This window comes from Bombina bombina, chromosome 5 (assembly GCF_027579735.1).
Source record: "Bombina bombina isolate aBomBom1 chromosome 5, aBomBom1.pri, whole genome shotgun sequence".
Classification (NCBI taxonomy): domain Eukaryota; kingdom Metazoa; phylum Chordata; class Amphibia; order Anura; family Bombinatoridae; genus Bombina; species Bombina bombina.
The window spans coordinates 523811048-523831552 of NC_069503.1; the positions used below are offsets into that span (position 1 = coordinate 523811048).

Below are 20505 nucleotides of genomic sequence, written 5' to 3' on the forward strand. Positions count from 1 at the left end.
AGAAATATATATATATATATATATATATATATATACACAAAGTATATAGTTATATGTTTGTATTGTATATAGTTATATGTATAAATATATATACAGAGTATATATATATATATATATATATATATATATACAGTATTTAATATTTTATTTCATTAAAGTTTATTTTTATTTAATTTTAATAAATGGGCAGATTACAAGTAGAGTATTTAGCACTCACTCTCTAACCCTAATACTGCTAAAAGTAAATTTTTAATGCGTGCGGGATAGGAGGCATATTACAAGTTGAAGGTAAAAAGTGTGAGCAAAACCCGACTCACGCTAACTGTAGGACTTTAGATATTTCAACATCTCTAACTTCTTCTCCCCATTAACTTCAATAGATAATGCAACTAAAAAGACCTAGCACCACATTCAACCTACGGCGCTAACCCAAAGTGAGCAATACATATTTTACATTCCTATGTTCTTCACATAGGATACAATGTTCGTTGTATTTTAAATACTTTTTAAAATATATATATATGTAATGTTGGAATGAATATATAATTGGAATGTAATTGTAATGTAATATTGGAATGTTAAATATGTATAAATATGTACAGTAAACACACAGTAAAAAACTAATATTCAATAGAAATTATTTTCCTTTTTTTCGGGTATTTGAGTGGAAAGAGCTCCAAAATATATATATATATATATGTGTGTGTGTGTGTGGGGGGGGGGGGGGGTGTATATACATGTGTATATACCCAGGACATACTTGAAAACGAGAGAAATCTCAATGTATCCTTCCTGGTAAAATATTTTATAAATAAATAAATAAAAATATGTGTTTATTTGTGTCTATATCAGTGTATATTTGATTTGAATAAAAAAAAATTAAATCATGATTTAAATCACAATTTAAATCACTAGTCATTCAAGGATGATTTAAATCATGATTTCCATTTTTATAATAATAACTTTCCTGATTATTTCTCCAGTTATATCAGACCATTTCTGAGTTGGTTATATATCTGCATATATAGAATAAATGGGAGGTGAACAATCTCCAGTTTAATAAGTAATCATTCATATTTTAACAACTTTTCAATTGTACTTTATTGGAAGGAAAAAATAATGATTACCTTAAAGGGACAGTCTACTCCAGAATTGTTATTGTTTAAACAGCTGGATAATCCCTTTATTACCCATTCCCCAGTTTTGCATAACTAACACGGTTATATTAATATACTTTTTACCTCTAAGCCTCTGCAGACTGCCCCATTATTTCAGTTCTTTCAACAGACTTGCATTTTAGCCAATCAGTGCCCTCTCATTAGCAACTCCACGGGAGTGAGCACAATGTTATCTATATGGTACACATGAACTAATACCCTCTAGCTGTAAAAACTGTCAAATGCATTCAGATAAGAGGGGGCTTTCAAGGGCTTAGAAATAAGCATATGAGCCTACCTAGGTTTAGCTTTCTACTAAGAATACCAAGAGAACAAAGCACATTTGATGATAAAACTAAATTGAAAAGTTGTTTAAAATTACATTCCCTTTCTGAATCATGAAAGTATAATTTTGACTAGACTGTCCCTTTATGAATATTAATTTAAATTTGCTTTAATTATCTGAAGAAAAACAACCATTAACTTAATAATACAAATTTAAATAGTTTTATTTAGCTAATACTATAACATTGTATTTCATTTTTAATGCTTGCCCCTGCCTCTTCACACTTAGGTCCTTGTGCAGAACTATTCCACTTCAAACAATCTTATATTCAGTGAGCTTCTTGAAACATAGTAAGGGTTGATTCTGTGTACATAGATTTGCATGGGCGCAATGGCATTAAAGTAAAAAATAAGCTTTTATGATTCAGAAAAAAACATGCCATTTGTAACAATCTTCCAATGTATTTTCTTATCTAATTTGCTTTATTTTCTTGGTATACATTGTTTAAAAGCATAAATACATAGGCTCAGAAGCAATGCACTACTGTGAGCTAGCTGCTTGTCACTGTCTCACCCAATGTGTTTAGCTAGGCCCCAGAAGAGCATTGTTCTCCTTCAACAAAGAATACCAAGAGAATGACGCAAATTTGATAATAAAAATAAATCTAAAACCTGAAAATTGTATTCTCTATCTTAAACCCAACAAGTTTCTTTCATGATTATGTCCATTTAAGGTCTATTTCTCAACTCTGTACATCTATTTTATAACTTTTTGCTGTGAAGAAGGGGCATGTTATTTCATCAGAGACAAATTCACAGTTTTGAGAACTGCAAAACCAATAATATGTTATTTCTTCAAGAAAATAATCTTACAGAAACCTCTGGGAGAACATGACATTGTGGGAAAAAAAACCACAGTGAATATATAACATCTTGCTATATAATTAAAAACATATCTATATTTCAGGATTAATAACCTTTAGATTATAATGTCTCTTAAATAGAAACTATCTTTAGATAGAGGTTTACTCAAAATGCATTTTATAAAAAAAAAAAAAATCCTATTTTAATAAAAATAAACTAAATTAAACAAATCATTGATTTTTAGCCACCCTGGTATATATGTATGCATATACATAAATACACATGTATACATATATATAAATACATACATATATATATATACACAGTAAATAGATACATACACATATTTAGACATGTACTGTATATGTGTGTGTGTATATATATATATATATATATATATATATATATATATATAAAAAGATAGATTTATATATAATTGCATATAATTGCATTGAAACAGTCTTTTATCAGCATTATACAATTCTTGCTAGAATATTTCTTTGTAACGTTCACAGAGCTGTAACTGCATTGGAAATTGTGTACATTTAATTTCAAAGCTCCAAAGATATAATGCACTTTATAGCTAAGCTTATTCTGTAAACTAAGTGGATGAAGGGTTAACTAAATAAAAAGGGTATTGATTGATGTCTGTTAAGTGATCAGTGGTTAACCAATTAGAAACTAGCTTACGGTATATATTTTTATTTGCACACATTGTTTCAATTATGTCTATGATTAAGGCCACTGGCCTAAACATGTCAGACTAAACTGCTGCCTAAGCTGTTTGTTACTTTTCCTTTTAATTTTGTTGAATAAATATGGACTTTTAAACTCGAAGATTGTTTTGCCAGCTTACTTCAAAATCTATCTTTAACTCTTTAAATGCTAACGACAGCTCTGAGCCATCACAATTTGTCCCAGTCAAGTGCTGACGACGGCTCAGAGCCGTCGCTAGCACTCACCCACCTTGAGGGCAATCTGGGGGTTCCCACTGACTGCCACCCCAGCGATCTGGCTTGTATAGTGACAGACATCACCGGGGCTTCACGTTTTGCGCAGTGACGTCACACGCAATGATGTGATGATGTCACTGCGCAGCTTTATTTAAACATTACAATGGACAGTATAGGGAAATGGGGACATGCTGCTTAGAACCCTGTATCTCAGGCATCTAAGCAGCTACAGACCCCCAAGTATTAGGGATCTAAAAATAATAATAATAAAAAAGTTAAAAAATATATATATATTTAAAAAAACAAAATTTATGCTTACCTGATAAATTTCTTTCTCTTGTGGTGTATCCAGTCCACGGGTTCATCCATTACTTGTGGGATATTCTCCTTCCCAACAGGAAGTTGCAAAGAAGACACCCACAGCAGAGCTGTCTATATAGCTCCTCCCCTAACCCCCACCTCCAGTCATTCGACCAAAGACAAGTAAGAAAAATGAGAAACTATAGGGTGCAGTGGTGACTGTAGTTTTAAAAATAAAAACACCTGCCTTAAAGTGACAGGGTGGGCCGTGGACTGGATACACCACAAGAGAAAGAAATTTATCAGTTAAGCATAAATTTTGTCCACGGGTTCATCCATTACTTGTGGGATACCAATACCAAAGCTTTAGGACACGGATGAAGGGAGGGACAAGGCAGGAACTTAAATGGAAGGCACCACTGCCTGCGAGACCTTTCTCCCAAAGGAGAAAGCAAAAGTATCAAATTTGTAGAATTTAGAAAAAGTATGAAGCAAAGACCAAGTCGCCGCCTTACAAATCTGTTCAACAGAGGCCTCATGCTTAAAAGCCCAAGTGGAAGCTACCGCTCTAGTAGAATGAGCTGTAATTCTTTCAGGAGGCTGCTGGCCAGCAGTCTCATAAGTTAACCGGATTATGCTTCTCAGCCAAAAAGAAAGAGAAGTTGCTGAAGCCTTTTGGCCTCTCCTCCTCCCAGAGTAGACAACAAACAATGCAGATGTTTGACGAAAATCCTTAGTAGCTTGCAAATAAAACTTTAAAGCACGATCCACGTCAAGATTGTGTAACAGATGTTCCTTCTTTGAAGAAGGATTAGGACACAGTGACGGAACAACAATTTCCTGATTGATATTCTTATTAGATACTACCTTAGGAAGAAACCCAGGTTTGGTACGCAAAACTACCTTATCTGCATGGAAGATCAGATAAGGGGAATCACACTGTAAGGCAGATAGCTCAGAAACTCTTCGAGCCGAAGAGATAGCTACTAAGAACAGAACTTTCCAAGATAAAAGCTTGATATCTATGGAATGCAAAGGTTCAAACGGAACCCCTTGAAGAACTTTAAGAACTAAATTTAAACTCCATGGCGGAGCAACAGGTTTAAACACAGGCTTGATTCTAACTAAAGCCTGACAAAACGCCTGAATGTCTGGAACAACTGCCAGACGCTTGTGCAAAAGAATAGACAGAGCAGAGATCTGTCCCTTTAAGGAACTAGCTGATAATCCCTTTTCCAATCCTCTTGGAGAAAAGATAAAATCCTAGGAATCCTGACCTTACTCCATGAGTAACCCTTGGATTCACACCAATGAAGATATTTACACCATATCTTATGATAGATTTTCCTGGTGACAGGCTTTCGAGCCTGAATCAAGGTATCAATGACCGACTCGGAGAAACCACGTTTTGATAAAATCAAGCGTTCAATCTCCAAGCAGTCAGACGCAGAGAAATTAGATTTGGATGTTTGAATGGACCTTGGAGTAGAAGGTCCTGCCTCAGTGGCAGAGTCCATGGTGGAAAGGACGACATGTCCACCAGATCTGCATACCAAGTCCTGCGTGGCCACGCAGGTGCTATCAAAATCACAGAAGCTCTAAATTCTACAAATATGTACTTCTGTGCAGCAGTTTCGGATTGGGTGACTGCTATTAAGCTTAAAGTCCAAGCATAGCATATGTTAGTGTAAAACCAATAATTCTTTCATTCTAGTGTTTGCACTATATTACCTATACATTACTTGGAAACTTAGACATATGAGGTATTTCTTAAATCAGGACAACATCATGAATCTATTTGGAGATAATTTTCTTTAGCTACTCTAGTTGTACAAATGATAAGGAAAACTGCAAAAATCTTCCCACCCCACCCCACCCCCAATTTTTCAGTATTAAATCCGTATCTATTGTTATTTTATATTCTCATATAGGGCATAACTAGAATGGCCAGTTTGTCTGATAACAAAGCACTGTATAATTTTTATGATGAGCTTAAAAGACCACTACATACAGTAGATTTTCATAATCAACAAATGCATATTAAAAAGACAATGCAATAGCACTTAGTCTGAACTTCAAATGAGTAGTAGATTTTTTTCTGACAAATTTCAAAGTTATATTTATTTCCACTCCTCCTGTACCATGTGACAGCCATCAGCCAATCACAAATGCATATAAGTATATTCTGTGAATTCTCGCATATGCTCAGTAGGAGCTGGTGACTCAAAAAGAGTAAATATAAACAGACTGCGCACATTTTGTTAATGGAAGTAAATTGGAAAGTTGTTTAAAAATGTGTGCTCTATCGGAATCATGACAGTTTAATTTTGACTTGAGTGTCCCTTTAACTAAAAAGTGTAAATATAAACAGACTGCACACATTTTGTTAAAGGAAGTAAATTGGGAAGTTGTTTAAAATTGTGTACTCTATCAGAATCATGAAGTTTAATTTTAACTTGAGATCCCTTTAACAAGATATTGGATAATTATGGTGAAACCAATACTGAGCAAAAATTATTTACCATTTAAGAATGGAAACTGGTAAAAAAAAAAAAAAAAAAAAAAAAAAACTTTGTCCTTAAGTGGTAAATTAAAAAAAAAATTAATAAAACATTTTGGATACAGCAAAGAACAAAGGACCCTGTTATTCTATAAATGCATAAAATCTCAGCTTATAATATCACTTATTTCTCTATGCACTTGAGAGTTTAGTGCTTTAGTGTCCTGTTTAAACTTAAAGTCTATTTACTCCTTGTCATCTGCTCTGTTCTATCAGGAGCTCTTACAGGTAGACTTATTAAATCATACCTATAATATACGCAAAGATTACTGACTTTTTTGCCAAGTACAACATATAACATAGTCACATAATATTTGCAGTACTCATTTAAGTTGAGGTGTGCCAAGATAATATTTGTTTTACTCTTTCATTTAATTATTTTTAAGATATATAACCACATATTCTATTTTACAACCAGAACTACCATCTCTGCCCCTTAAAATAAAATATACTGTATATATCTGTGCAAATCAGATTAAAAAATAAATAAAAATGTCACCATAATAAGCATTTGGCATGCAACTAAACTTGCTGCAAATCTATATTCATCCATAATACAGTGAAATAAGATTAGGGTTTCCAGCTGTCTTTTACAATACTGGACTATTTGTTGGTGACGGGCATGGATGATAGCTACCAAGGCACCACCCTTGACATCAATATATCCCGCCCATGGAGATGTAGCGTGGACGCAATGATCGTCCTGTCTCCTTACAAATTGACCAAACAAATCTTTCTGAACCAAGGAGTGCAAGGTACCGTAATCAACCATTCCAGGGACATACACTTGATCAGGGGAGTAATTTTGGAAGATTCACAGATAACGAGTTTCAGAACAACCGGATCGCATTGCCCCATTACAAATAACGGTGACATACATGTTTACTATCCATGAATGGTTTTTAACACCGTCTTTTCTATGTTATTTTTCTGAATAGTTTTCTAAATTTAAACAGATTGAGAGATAAATAAAAAGTTTTGAAATACCGGAGAAAAAGCCATTGACAGTTGTGTCTGGAAACTCTGATAGTTACAACATTTAAGTTAACACTCAAGACTTTCCCTATTTTTGTGTACTTATTTTATTTATGATGTATGTAGTTTAATCCATTTTTCAGTGCACTTTGACAACCTTTTTTGAAACCAGTCTATACTGGACAACGTGTTGGTCATAGTGTACATTTATTTATATAAATGTTTGCCATAATTTGAGTTTTGCTTTTTCATGCTTCTGCTTTGTCAAAATGAGAACATGAGGGCCTCCAGTACATATAGAGTGTCGCCCGCAAAAGCCGGCGACGCCAGATTTTACACAATTTTGGTTTACATATACGGTGTAGCATACAAGTTACGCGCATATTTTTCACCCTTCGGACGTATTTTTTTTTAACCATAGACTAACATAGAACAGACGCGCAATTTGGTATCCAATATACAGCGTAAGGACTTACGCGCGCAGAATTCAGAAAATCTACTCCATTTTCATCTCGCCACAAATTGCAGGTGCAGCAACCCTTGCACTGACTAAAAAAGCAACGTAACTCCCTGGAAGCCTTAACAAACACATACATTTAAGCAGCATCTCAAGGTTAAAGGGACAGTATAATATGCTTTTTTAAGGTTTAGTTGTGTATTTGAAATAGTTTGAAGCCACAACATAATCAAATGGATTGAGCTTGTAGGTACTTTATCACATTGTGGACATATACTTGCTTATTTACTTTATATTTCTTCTCAAAACAATCAACAATACTTGGAGGAGAGAACAATGGGAAATCATAATTGTATTACCTTCATCTCTTTATATATGGGTTTATATATGAATTTTGAATAGCGTAATTACGTGTCGCATTTATTTGAAATCGCGGATCATTTTTACAAGTGTTAGCCTAATTTGCATAAAACTACTCTTTTTTTTACACTTTCCGTGGACAAAATACTGGCGTAAGTTACTTGCGACGACTAAAATGTGTATTTGCGCACATTTCAGAAGATCGCCAGTTTATCCTACTTACGCCAGTTTAGCATCTGACGGAGCAGTATATGTAATACCCCGATGTGCGAGGTGAAATTATGGACGGCGCGGGTTCCCACGCTTGTGCCGAAACCTGCGCCGTACATTTGATCGCGCCCCAGCTTTCTATATCTTTGGTGAATCATAGATACAGCAGGGTTAACTTTTTATTTTTGTGATAAGCAGCCTGAAGTTTATTGAGAGACGCAAGAAACAGGGAAATGCACAGGATCATTAGCATACGCCATACAGAGAGCAAGCTGAGGCAATATACAGGGAATTAAAGAGAGAAGAAATAAAACCGAAGAAAAAAAAAATAAAGGAACTAAAGGATTAGAAGAAAGAACAAGCAATTTAATGACAGAAACACTTAAAGGGATAGGAGAGTCAAAATTTAACTTGCATGATTAAGATAAAGCATGCAATTTTAAAATACTTTTAAAAATTCACTTTTTTTTTTAAATTTGCTTTGTTCTTTTGGTATCCCTTGTTGAAAAAGAATAAGCACATATCCTACACTTGTGAGAGCTAGCTGCTGATTGGTTCCTGCACACATTTGTCTCTTGTGATTTGCTAACTAGATGTGTTCAGCTAGCTGCCAGTCGTGCAATGCTGTTCCTTCAGCAAAGGATAACAAGAGAATGAAGCAAATTTGATAATAAGTAAATTGGAAAGTTGTTTAAAATTGCATGTTCTATCCAAATCATGAAATAAAAAATTTGGGTTGCCTGTCTCTAGAAAGGGATATACACAATTAAAAGGAAAATGTTTTCATTTCTTAGATAAGGTTATTATTGCAATTTAGTTTGCATATAACTATGATCATAAACCACCAATTGTTTTAATTAAAGGGAAAGCCTACTTGATTTTGTTATTGTTTAAAAAGATAAATAATCCCTTTATTACCCATTCTCCAGTTTTGCATAACCAACACTGTTATATTAATATACTGTTTTCCTTAATAATTACCTGTACCTAAGCCACTGCAGAGTGCCCCTTATATCAGTGCTTTTCAAAATCTTGCATTTTAGCCAATCAGGGATGGTTCTAGCACAACCATTATCATTCTTCATGGTAGTGAGCACAATGTTATCTATATGGCATGCAGAAACTAGCACTATCTAGCTGATGTGCACTATTTAAAAATCACTGAGATAAGGGGCAGCCTGCCGGGGCTTAGAAAAAAGCAAACTTAGCGGTTATAAAGTATATTAATATAAAGAGGCATGCCTCAATCGTTGCTTTCAGGAGACAGATTGGTTGATCCTCTGGCATAAAACTATAAACCATTAAATTACTCGGTATGTGTTGCAGCCTCCTATCAAAAGAAACAAAGAGAAGTAGCAATTTGAATTAATAATATTATTGCCTTTGAACATATATTTACTGAAAAAGACCCACAAGGTATACATTTGATTCTTATTTGTAAATTAAATAATATACGGCTAGATTATGAATTTTGCGGTAAGAGCGGCTCGGTACTAACTTGCAAGTTATTTCCACTGCTCACCTCCCTATAGCGCCACTATTACAGGTTTTCATAAACCCGGCGTTAGCAGGCAATATGGCAGCATTGAGCAAAATTGAGCTACATACCACACTCAAATACCAGTGCTGATTTGAGCTGGTTTTACGTGCTTGTGCACGATTTCCCCATAGACATCAATGGGGAGAGCCGGCTAAAAAAAAAGCCTAACACCTGCAATAAAGGAGGGTAAAACTCTGTAAGGCAGCCCCATTGATTCCTAGGGGGAAAGAAAATTTATGTTTACACCAAACACCCTAACATAAACCCCGAGTCTAAACACCCTTAATCTTCTGCCCCCGACATCACCGACACCTACATTACACTTATTAACCCCTAATCTGTCACCCCCAATGTCGCTGCCACCTACATTACAGTTATTAACCCCTAATATGCCACCCCCAATGTCGCCGCCACCTACCTACACTTATTAACCCCTAATCTGCCGCCTCTAACAACGCCGCCACTTACATTACAACGTTACGTTGCAACTATACTAAAGTTATTAACCTCTAAACCTAACCCTAAGTCTAACCCTAACCCTAACACCCACTAACTTTAATATAATTAAAATAAATCTAAAAAAAAATTACTATCATTACCTAACTAATTCATATTTAAAACTAAATACTTACCTGTAAAATAAACCCTAAGCTAGCTACAATATAACTAATAGTTGCATTGTAGCTATCTTAAGTTTTATTTTTATTTCACAGTCAAGATTGTATTTATTTTAACTAGGTAGACTAGTTAGTAAATAGTTATTAACTATTTACTAACTACCTAGTTAAAATAAATACAAATTTACCTGTAAAATAAAACCTAACCTTAGTTACACTAACACCTAACCTTACACTACAATTAAATAAATTACATAAATTATATACAATTAACTAAATTACAAACAAGAACAAAAACACTAAATTACACAAAATAAAAAAGAAATGATCAAATATTTAAACTAATTACACCTAATCTAATAGCCCTAACAAAATAAAAAAGCCCCCCAAAATAAAAAAAACCTAGCCTACAATAAACTACCAATGGCCCTTAAAAGGGCCTTTTGCGGGGCATTGCCCCGAAGAAATCAGCTCTTTTACCTGTAAAAAAACAATACAAACAACCCCCCAACAGTAAAACCCACCACCCACACAACCAAACCAACCAAATAAAATCCTATCTAAAAAAACTAAGCTCCTCATTTCCCTGAAAGTGGAATTTGTATGGGCATTGCCCTTAATAGGGCATTTAGCTCTTTTTCTGCCCAAGCTAAAAATAAAACCCACCCAATAAACCCAAAAAACCTTAAAAAACCTAGCACTAACCCTCGAAGATCCACTTACAGTTTTTGAAGACTGGACAACCATCCTCAATGAAGCTGGGAGAAGTCTTCATCCAAGCGGCAAGAAGTCCTCAACGAAGCCAGGAGAAGTCTTCATCCAAGCGGCAAGAAATGGTCCTCCAGATGGGCAGAAGTCTTCATCCAGACAGCATCTTCTATCTTCATCCTTTTGACGCGGAGCGGCTCCATCTTCAAGACATCCGGCGGGGAGCATCCTCTTCTTTCCACGGCTCTTCCAGAATGAATTCTCCTTTAAATGACGTCATCCAAGATGGCGTCCCTTGAATTCCGATTGGCTGATAGAATTCTATCAGTCAATCAGAATTAAAGGTGAAAAAATCCTATTGGCTGATGCAATCAGCCAATAGGATTGAGCTTCAATCCTATTGGCTGACCCAATCAGCCAATAGGATTGAGCTTGCATTCTATTGGCTGTTTCAATCAGCCAATAGAATGCAAGCTCAATCCTATTGGCTGATCCAATCAGCCAATAGGATTTTTTCACCTTTATTCCGATTGGCTGATAGAATTGTCTCAGCCAATCAGAATTCAAGGGACGCCATCTTGGAAAGATAGATTCACACAACATAAATATACCATTAGAAAAGGTGTTATGGATTTGTCAGTATCAGCACATTTTAAAGATATGGAACTTTCCATAAAGTAAGCCAATTGAGGGTCCAAATATTGGAACATATTCCAAAACAGAGGGGCAAATAAGATAAAAATTCTTAAACAAAAAGAAGTGATGTGGATAAATACATTAGACAGTATACGGCCAAAGGGACTCAACAGGGATTAATTACAATTTGTGTTTATCTTTGTGATCTATAATTGGTTCCTAACATGAATTTTTTTTTTTTTTTTTTTTAGCTCTAGAAACTCCCAGGAAGAAAATTAAGAAGAAAGATAAATAAGAAACTCAATATACAAAGATAAAAAATTACTAAAATAAGGAACAAATATAATAGAAATATGTGAGTTAGAATAAAAACAAAAAAAATAAATCAATAAACATTGAACATGTAATTTAAAATAAATATTATCCTCCATAATAGGTAGGCATACACATGTATTAATGGGTAATAATATAAGTGGACACTAATTCATATAAGTGTATCAGTTGTAAATTTAACATCTGTCTCTTCTGTAATGTGATCAGAATGATCTATTAATAATAAATTGAAGTTTTATTTACAAACAATATATATAAATAATAAATAAATATATATTAAAGAATGAAAAAAGTAAAAAATAGATATGAAATTAGCATTGATTGCAGTACACTAAATTCATTGGCACAATGAATTTAGTGTACTGCAATAGTTAAAATCTGTGTATTTAAATAATCACTTAAAACATTGATATGTTATAGAAAGTTATAGTATTTTTCACATTTGTGATTTTAAATACTCACTAAACACCGAAGCGTTAATATAAATTATTAATATTGTGTCAATTAAGATATATATATTTACCTTAAAGTTTTTTTTGTATTATGCACTTTCACTTTAAATTGTAACTAATAAAATGTGTACACCTGAATAAGGTTGGATCACATTATATAAATTGCTGTAATGCACATTCAGCAAGATTACGAGTTTTGAGCACTATAGGGATTTTAACGACGGCCACAAAAGCAGCGTTATTTCACCTCCCTATAGCGCTGGTATTACGAGTTCTAAAAAAGCAGGCTTGTGCAGGCGAAATGGTTGCGTTAAGTTCCATACCGCATCAAAAACATGCGCTGCTTTGACGTGCTAGTGCACGATTTCCCCATAGACATCAATGGGGAGAGCCGGCACAAACAAAAAAGCCTAACACCTGCGATCGCAGAATGAAAAGCTCCGTAGCGCAGCCCCATTGATGTATATGGGGAAAATAAAACTAATGTTTAAACTGAACACCCTAACATAAACCCCAAGTCTTAACACCCCTAATCTGCTGCCCCTGACATTGCCGCCACCTACATACAGTTTTTAACCCCTAATCTTCCGCCCCAACATCAACGCCACCTACATAAAACTATTGACCCTAATCTGCCGCTCCCGATGTCACCGCCCCTATACTAAAGTTATTAACCCCTAAACCTCTGGCCTCCCACATCACTACAACCAATAAATCCATTAACCCCTAAACCTAACCCTAACATAAACCTAACCCTAACGTAACCCTAAGCCTAACACCCCCTAACTTTAACATAATTAAAATACAGCTAAACTAAAGTTACAATTATTAACTAATTAATACCTATTTAAAACTAAATACATACTTACCTGTGAAATAAAACCTAAGCTAGCTACAATATAACTAATAGTTATATTGTAGCTAGCTTAGGTTGTATTTTTATTTCACAGGTAAGTTTGTATTATAGTTAAAATAAATATAACCTTACTTGTAAAATAAAACCTAACCTGCCTTACACTAAAACCTAACATTACAAAAAAATAAACACTAAAATTACTAAAAATAAAAATAACTAAATTACATAAAAAAACAAACATTAAATTGCAAAAAATAAGAAACAAATGATCAAAAATACAAAAGAATTACACCTAATCTAACAGAACTATCAAAATAAAAAAGGCCCCCCAAAAAAAAAAAAAACCCTAGCCTACAATAAACTACCAATGGCCCTTAAAAGGGCCGTTTGTGGGGTATTGCCCCAAAGATAACAGCTCTTTTAAAATACAAACAACCCCCAACAGTAAAACCCACCACCCCCACAACCAACCCACCCAAATAAAATAACTATCTAAAAAACCTAAGCTCCCCATTAGACAAGGGCATTTGTATGGGCATTGCCCTTAAAAGGGCATTTAGTTCTTTTACATGCCTAGACCCTAAACTAAAAATAAAACCCACCCAAAAAAACCTAACAAAAACCCCCGACGATCCACTTACAGTTCTTGAAGTCCCGCTTGAAGGATCCATTCAGCGGGCAAAGTAATCATCCATGCAGCAAGAAGTCTTCATTCAGACGGCATCTTCTATCTTCATCCATCCGTCATGGAGCGGGTCCATCCTGAAGCCATCTGGCGGAGCATCTTCTTCATACGGTTTCGGCTGTTCACTGGAACTTCAATGCAAGTGACATCATCCAAGATGGGGTCCCTTGCATCAGTGGCGGATCCAGAGACTGGTCTCGGGAGGGGCACTTCCAGATTTTTTTGTGTCGGCGGACAGAAAATAATGAGTGCTTATAGAACAGACTATTTTATTTAACCTATCGTACAGCTCTAACCTTATTCAAAAACACAATTAGAAGTCCCTGTGTGTGTATTTGTGAATGTATGTGTGTGTGTATGTATGTGTGTTTAACTATGTGTGTGTATATTTATGTGTGTGTGTGTATGTATTTGTGTGTGTATGTACTGTATGTTTGTATGTATGTATGTGTGTATGTATGTGTATGTAAGTATATATGTGTGTATTTATGCATGTATGTAACTGTGTGTATGTATGTATAATGTGTGTGTGTAACTATTTATGTATGTGTATGTAAGTATGTGTGTATGTATGTGTGTGTCTGTGTGTATATGTGTGTGTGTATTCATGTGTGTGTAACTGTGTGTATATGTATACCTAAACCTCAGGTATATTCAGTAGTTAGTATCTCAGTATTGCCACATCTACCCCTCACACATAAAACTCTTTCCTATACATCTGACACAGACAGCTCTCTTGTCTAGCACAGCACAGTGTATTTTAAAATGTTACAATTTCACAATGTACTGTATTTTAAATGTATTTCCAGTGGGGTTCCAGAGAAACCTACCAGGCTACTAAATGCTGCTGCACATACAGTCCCCTGTCAACTGTCAATGTTTTTTTCCGGTTTGGCTGACAAGGTGGCAGAAGTGTGAAATGTATATTGCAGATTTTGACAAGTCAGCCATACCGGAAAAAACATTATGACAGTTGACACAGGAATTTGCAGCAGCCGGTATTTTACAGATTCTCTAGATACCAAGCTAAAGTGTTTTTTATCGGTGGAGTCTGGGTCTGTCTGTTACAGAGAGTGAGCCGTCTGCCATCATGCCATGTCCTAAGTAACCCTGTCCCTGTTGTGAGTGAGAGTGACTTCACTTACCCCCAAATCTTCATTTTTTTGCTGCCTGCTGACCCGGTCCTGCTCGGCTCCTTCCCGCGCTCTCTAGCTAGTCTTCCTGCACCACACCACAGTCTCCTGTTCTGTCTCCGGTCATGTTCCGCTGCCTTGTGTTGTGTAGGAATGTGACCGGCTGTGACTGAAATTGGAGGCTAGCATTGGAGCCAAGTGCCCCCCTGTAGCGACGCCTGTAGGGAAGCCCTCGCTCAGTATATTCTCAGGGGGGGGCAATTGCCCCGTTGCCCCCCCCTGGATCCACCACTGCCTTGCATTCCTATTGGCTGAAAGATTTCAATCAGCCAATAGGATTAGAGCTGCTAAAATCCTATTGGCTGTTTCAAGAATTGTAAGTGGATCGTCAGGGGTTAGTGTTGTTTTTTTTTAAGGGTTTTTTGGGTGGGTTTTATGTTTAGTTTAGGGTCTGGGCATGTAAAAGAGCTAAATGACCTTTAAAGGGCAATGCCCATACAAATGCCCTTTTCAGGGCAATGGGGAGCTTAGGTTTTTTTAGATTGTTATTTTATTTGGGGGGGGGTTGGTTGTGGGCGTGGTGGGTTTTACTGTAGGGGGGTGTTTGTATTTTTTTTTACAGGTAAAAGAGCTGTTATCTTTGGGGCAATGCCCCACAAAAGGCCCTTTAAAGGGCCATTGTTAGTTTATTGTAGGCTAGGTTTTTTTATATTGTTTTTTTTTTTTTATTTTGATAGGGCTATTAGATTAGGTGTAATTCTTTTTTATTTTTGATCATTTGTTTCTTATTTTTTGTAATTTAGTGTTTTTTTGTGTAATTTAGTTATTTTAGTTAGGGTTTTTTAAATGTGTAGTTTAGTTTAATTTAATTGGTAGTTAGTTTAATTATAGTTTAATAATTTTCTTAGTTTAATTGTTAGTTTAAAATTAATTTATTTAATTTGACAGGTAAGTTTTAATTTAATTTAAGATAGGGAAATTGTAATTTTAATATAAAGTTAGGGGGTCGTTAGGTTTAGGGGTTAATAGTTTATTTAAGTATATTTTGTTGTGGGGGCTTGTGGTTTAGGGATTAATAGGTTTATTATAGTGGCGGTTAGGGGTTAATAATATTTAAATAGTGTTTTTGATGTGGGAGGGCTGTGGTTTAGGAGTTAATAACTTTATTATAGTGGCGACGATGTCAGGGAGCGGCGGAATAGGGGTTAATACATTTTAATAGTGGTGGCGATGTTGAGAGCGGCAGATTAGGGGTTAATACCTTTATTATAGTGTTTGCGATGCGGGAGGGCCTCGGTTTAGGGGTTAATAGGTAGTTTATAGGTCTTAGTGTACTTTGTAACACTTTAGTTATGAGTTTTATGTTACAGCTTTGCAGTGTAAAACTCATAACTGCTGACTTTAGATGGTGGTATGGATCTTGTGGTTATAGAATGTACTGCTTACTTTTTGGCCTCCCAGGCAAACTCCTAATATCAGCACTATGGGAGTCCCATTGAAAAAGGAATGACAAGACTTGTAATAGCAGCGTTAGGGAAAATGAAGCGTTATGGGCCATAATGCTGCTTTTTCTCTCATAATGTCTGCCAGTACTAAAATAAAAGTTTTTTTTTTTAATATTTATATTCTGCAGTGTAGGATCCCCCCTTAGTCCCCAACCTTCCTGATTCCCCCCCCCCCCCCAAACAGCTCTCTAACCCTCCCCTCTACCTATTTGCCGCCATCCTGGGTACTGGCAGCTGTCTGCGAGTTTGCTAAATATTAGGCTTTTTTTTAATAAAAATAAATAAATAAAAAACATTTTTTTTTCTGTAGTGTAGCTGCCCCCCTCAATACTCTACCCCCCTCCCAGATCCATTTATCCCATTTATCAACACTTATCCACCCTCTCCCTCCTTGCCTTTCACTAAAGATTTTCCATAATGTAGCGGTCCCGCCCCTCACGCACGCTCCAGGACCTCTCATCACCGCTCAACGGAACTCCTCCAGCGATGGGCCGCCCACCTGCCTCCCTTCTATCCCTCCCACCCCACTAACGATCGGCACCATCGCTGGGTGATGCAAAGAGGGCCACAGAGTGGTCCTCTCTGCATTGGTTGCTTACCAGGGGGTACTACAGGATGCCTAAATATGAAGACATCACTGCAATACCATGAAAGCGGCTGGAAGTGACCACGATTGCTTCCAGTGCTTGAAACCCCTGAGAACGTGCCAGGCACGTTAATGACCAGTTTTTGTAGGATGTGCCTGGCATGTCCTTGGTCATTTAGGGGTTAATTCACTAGCAGTCCACTAGCTAATTCAGGCCAGTGCTTGTGTTATCTTCTATATTCCTTATTGTACCTCAAGAAACACAGAGCCCAGGTCCACGTATATCAGCAATATTTTTGGAGGATTTTTTGTTAATGAATCAAGCACATCTGTGCAGTTAGTAAATCTAATTTTGAATGAAAATGCAGAATATGAATTGCTTGTGTTCTTCATGCATTGTCCTTTCCTCTTGAGGTCATGGGCAAAATTAATTAAGTTGCATTCACAGATTTTCAGGGTTTGTGAAGCAGGCAAACAACACCACAAATTTAAGAAGACGAAACAGGTTCTTTCGTCTCCACCACCTCAGAAGTGGCAAGATCATTAACAACTCGCAAGTTCAGGGTGATTGACATGCCCTTTTCTAGCTGATTGTGCGAGAGCAGGGGGCAGCATTGCAAAAATAGGCTGGCTCCTAAGCTTTACATTCCTACTTTTTAAATAAAAATAGCAAAAGACCGAAGAAAAAACAGAATTTATGCTTACCTGATAAATTACTTTCTCCAACGGTGTGTCCGGTCCACGGCGTCATCCTTACTTGTGGGATATTCTCTTCCCCAACAGGAAATGGCAAAGAGTCCCAGCAAAGCTGGTCACATGATCCCTCCTAGGCTCCGCCCACCTCAGTATTTCGACCGACGGACAGGAGGAAATATATATAGGAGAAATCATATGATACCGTGGTGACTGTAGTTAGAGAAAATAATTCATCAGACCTGATTAAAAAACCAGGGCGGGCCGTGGACCGGACACACCGTTGGAGAAAGTAATTTATCAGGTAAGCATAAATTCTGTTTTCTCCAACATTGGTGTGTCCGGTCCACGGCGTCATCCTTACTTGTGGGAACCAATACCAAAGCTTTAGGACACGGATGAAGGGAGGGAGCAAATCAGGTCACCTAAATGGAAGGCACCACGGCTTGCAAAACCTTTCTCCCAAAAATAGCCTCCGAAGAAGCAAAAGTATCAAATTTGTAAAATTTGGCAAAAGTGTGCAGTGAAGACCAAGTCGCTGCCTTACATATCTGGTCAACAGAAGCCTCGTTCTTGAAGGCCCATGTGGAAGCCACAGCCCTAGTGGAGTGAGCTGTGATTCTTTCAGGAGGCTGCCGTCCGGCAGTCTCATAAGCCAATCGGATAATGCTTTTAAGCCAAAAGGAAAGAGAGGTAGAAGTCGCTTTTTGACCTCTCCTTTTACCAGAATAAACAACAAACAAGGAAGATGTTTGTCTGAAATCTTTAGTAGCCTCTAAATAGAATTTTAGAGCACGGACTACGTCCAAATTGTGTAACAAACGTTCCTTCTTTGAAACTGGATTCGGACACAAAGAAGGTACAACTATCTCCTGGTTAATATTTTTGTTGGAAACAACTTTCGGAAGAAAACCAGGCTTAGTACACAAAACCACCTTATCTGCATGGAACACCAGATAGGGCGGAGAACACTGCAGAGCAGATAACTCTGAAACTCTTCTAGCAGAAGAAATTGCAACCAAAAACAAAACTTTCCAAGATAGTAACTTAATATCTATGGAATGTAAAGGTTCAAACGGAACCCCTTGAAGAACTGAAAGAACTAGATTTAGACTCCAGGGAGGAGTCAAAGGTCTGTAAACAGGCTTGATCCTAACCAGAGCCTGAACAAATGCTTGAACATCTGGCACGGCTGCCAGTCTTTTGTGAAGTAAAACAGATAAAGCAGAGATCTGTCCCTTAAGAGAACTTGCAGATAATCCTTTCTCCAAACCTTCTTGTAGAAAGGATAGAATCTTAGGAATTTTTATTTTGTTCCATGGGAATCTTTTAGATTCACACCAACAGATATTTTTTCCATATTTTATGGTAAATTTTTCTAGTTACAGGCTTTCTAGCCTGAATCAGAGTATCTATTACAGAATCTGAAAACCCACGCTTTGATAAAATCAAGCGTTCAATCTCCAAGCCATCAGTTGGAGGGAAACCAGATTCGGATGTTCGAATGGACCCTGAACAAGAAGGTCCTGTCTCAAAGGTAGCTTCCATGGTGGAGCCAATGACATATTCACCAGGTCTGCATACCAAGTCCTGCGTGGCCACGCAGGAGCTATCAAGATCACCGAGGCCCTCTCCTGATTGATCCTGGCTACCAGCCTGGGGATGAGAGGAAACGGTGGGAATACATAAGCTAGGTTGAAGGTCCAAGGTGCTACTAGTGCATCTACTAGAGTCGCCTTGGGATCCCTGGATCTGGACCCGTAGCAAGGAACCTTGAAGTTCTGACGAGACGCCATCAGATCCATGTCTGGAATGCCCCATAATTGAGTTATTTGGGCAAAGATTTCCGGATGGAGTTCCCACTCCCCCGGATGGAATGTCTGACGACTCAGAAAATCCGCTTCCCAATTTTCCACTCCTGGGATGTGGATCGCAGACAAGTGGCAGGAGTGATCCTCCGCCCATTGAATTATCTTGGTCACTTCTTTCATCGCAGGGAACTCCTTGTTCCCCCCTGATGATTGATATATGCAACGGTCGTCATGTTGTCTGACTGAAACCTTATGAATTTGGCCTTTGCTAGTTGAGGCCAAGCTCTGAGAGCATTGAATATCGCTCTCAGTTCCAGAATGTTTATCGGGAGAAGAGACTCTTCCCGAGACCATAGACCCTGAGCTTTCAGGGATTCCCAGACCGCGCCCCAGCCCACTAGACTGGCGTCGGTCGTGACAATGACCCACTCTGGTCTGCGGAAGCTCATTCCCTGTGACAGATTGTCCAGGGTCAGCCACCAACGGAGTGAATCTCTGGTCTTTTGATCTACTTGAATCATCGGAGACAAGTCTGTATAATCCCCATTCCACTGTCTGAGCATGCACAGTTGTAATGGTCTTAGATGAATTCGTGCAAAAGGAACTATGTCCATTGTTGCAACCATCAATCCTATTACTTCCATGCACTGCACTATGGAAGAACGAGGAACAGAATGAAGTACTTGACAAGAGCTTAGAAGTTTTGATTTTCTGGCCTCTGTCAGAAAAATCCTCATTTCTAAGGAATCTATTATTGTTCCCAAGAAGGGAACTCTTGTTGACGGGGACAGAGAACTTTTTTCTTTGTTCACCTTCCATCCGTGAGATC

At 37.0% G+C, this 20505-nt stretch overlaps 1 protein-coding gene across 1 annotated transcript in view; it reads right to left on the reverse strand.

Moving 5' to 3' along the window:
• ITPRID1 (ITPR interacting domain containing 1) overlaps window positions 1-20505 on the reverse strand; it is a 410540-nt gene that overhangs the window by 111212 nt on the left and 278823 nt on the right. The window lies entirely within an intron of this gene.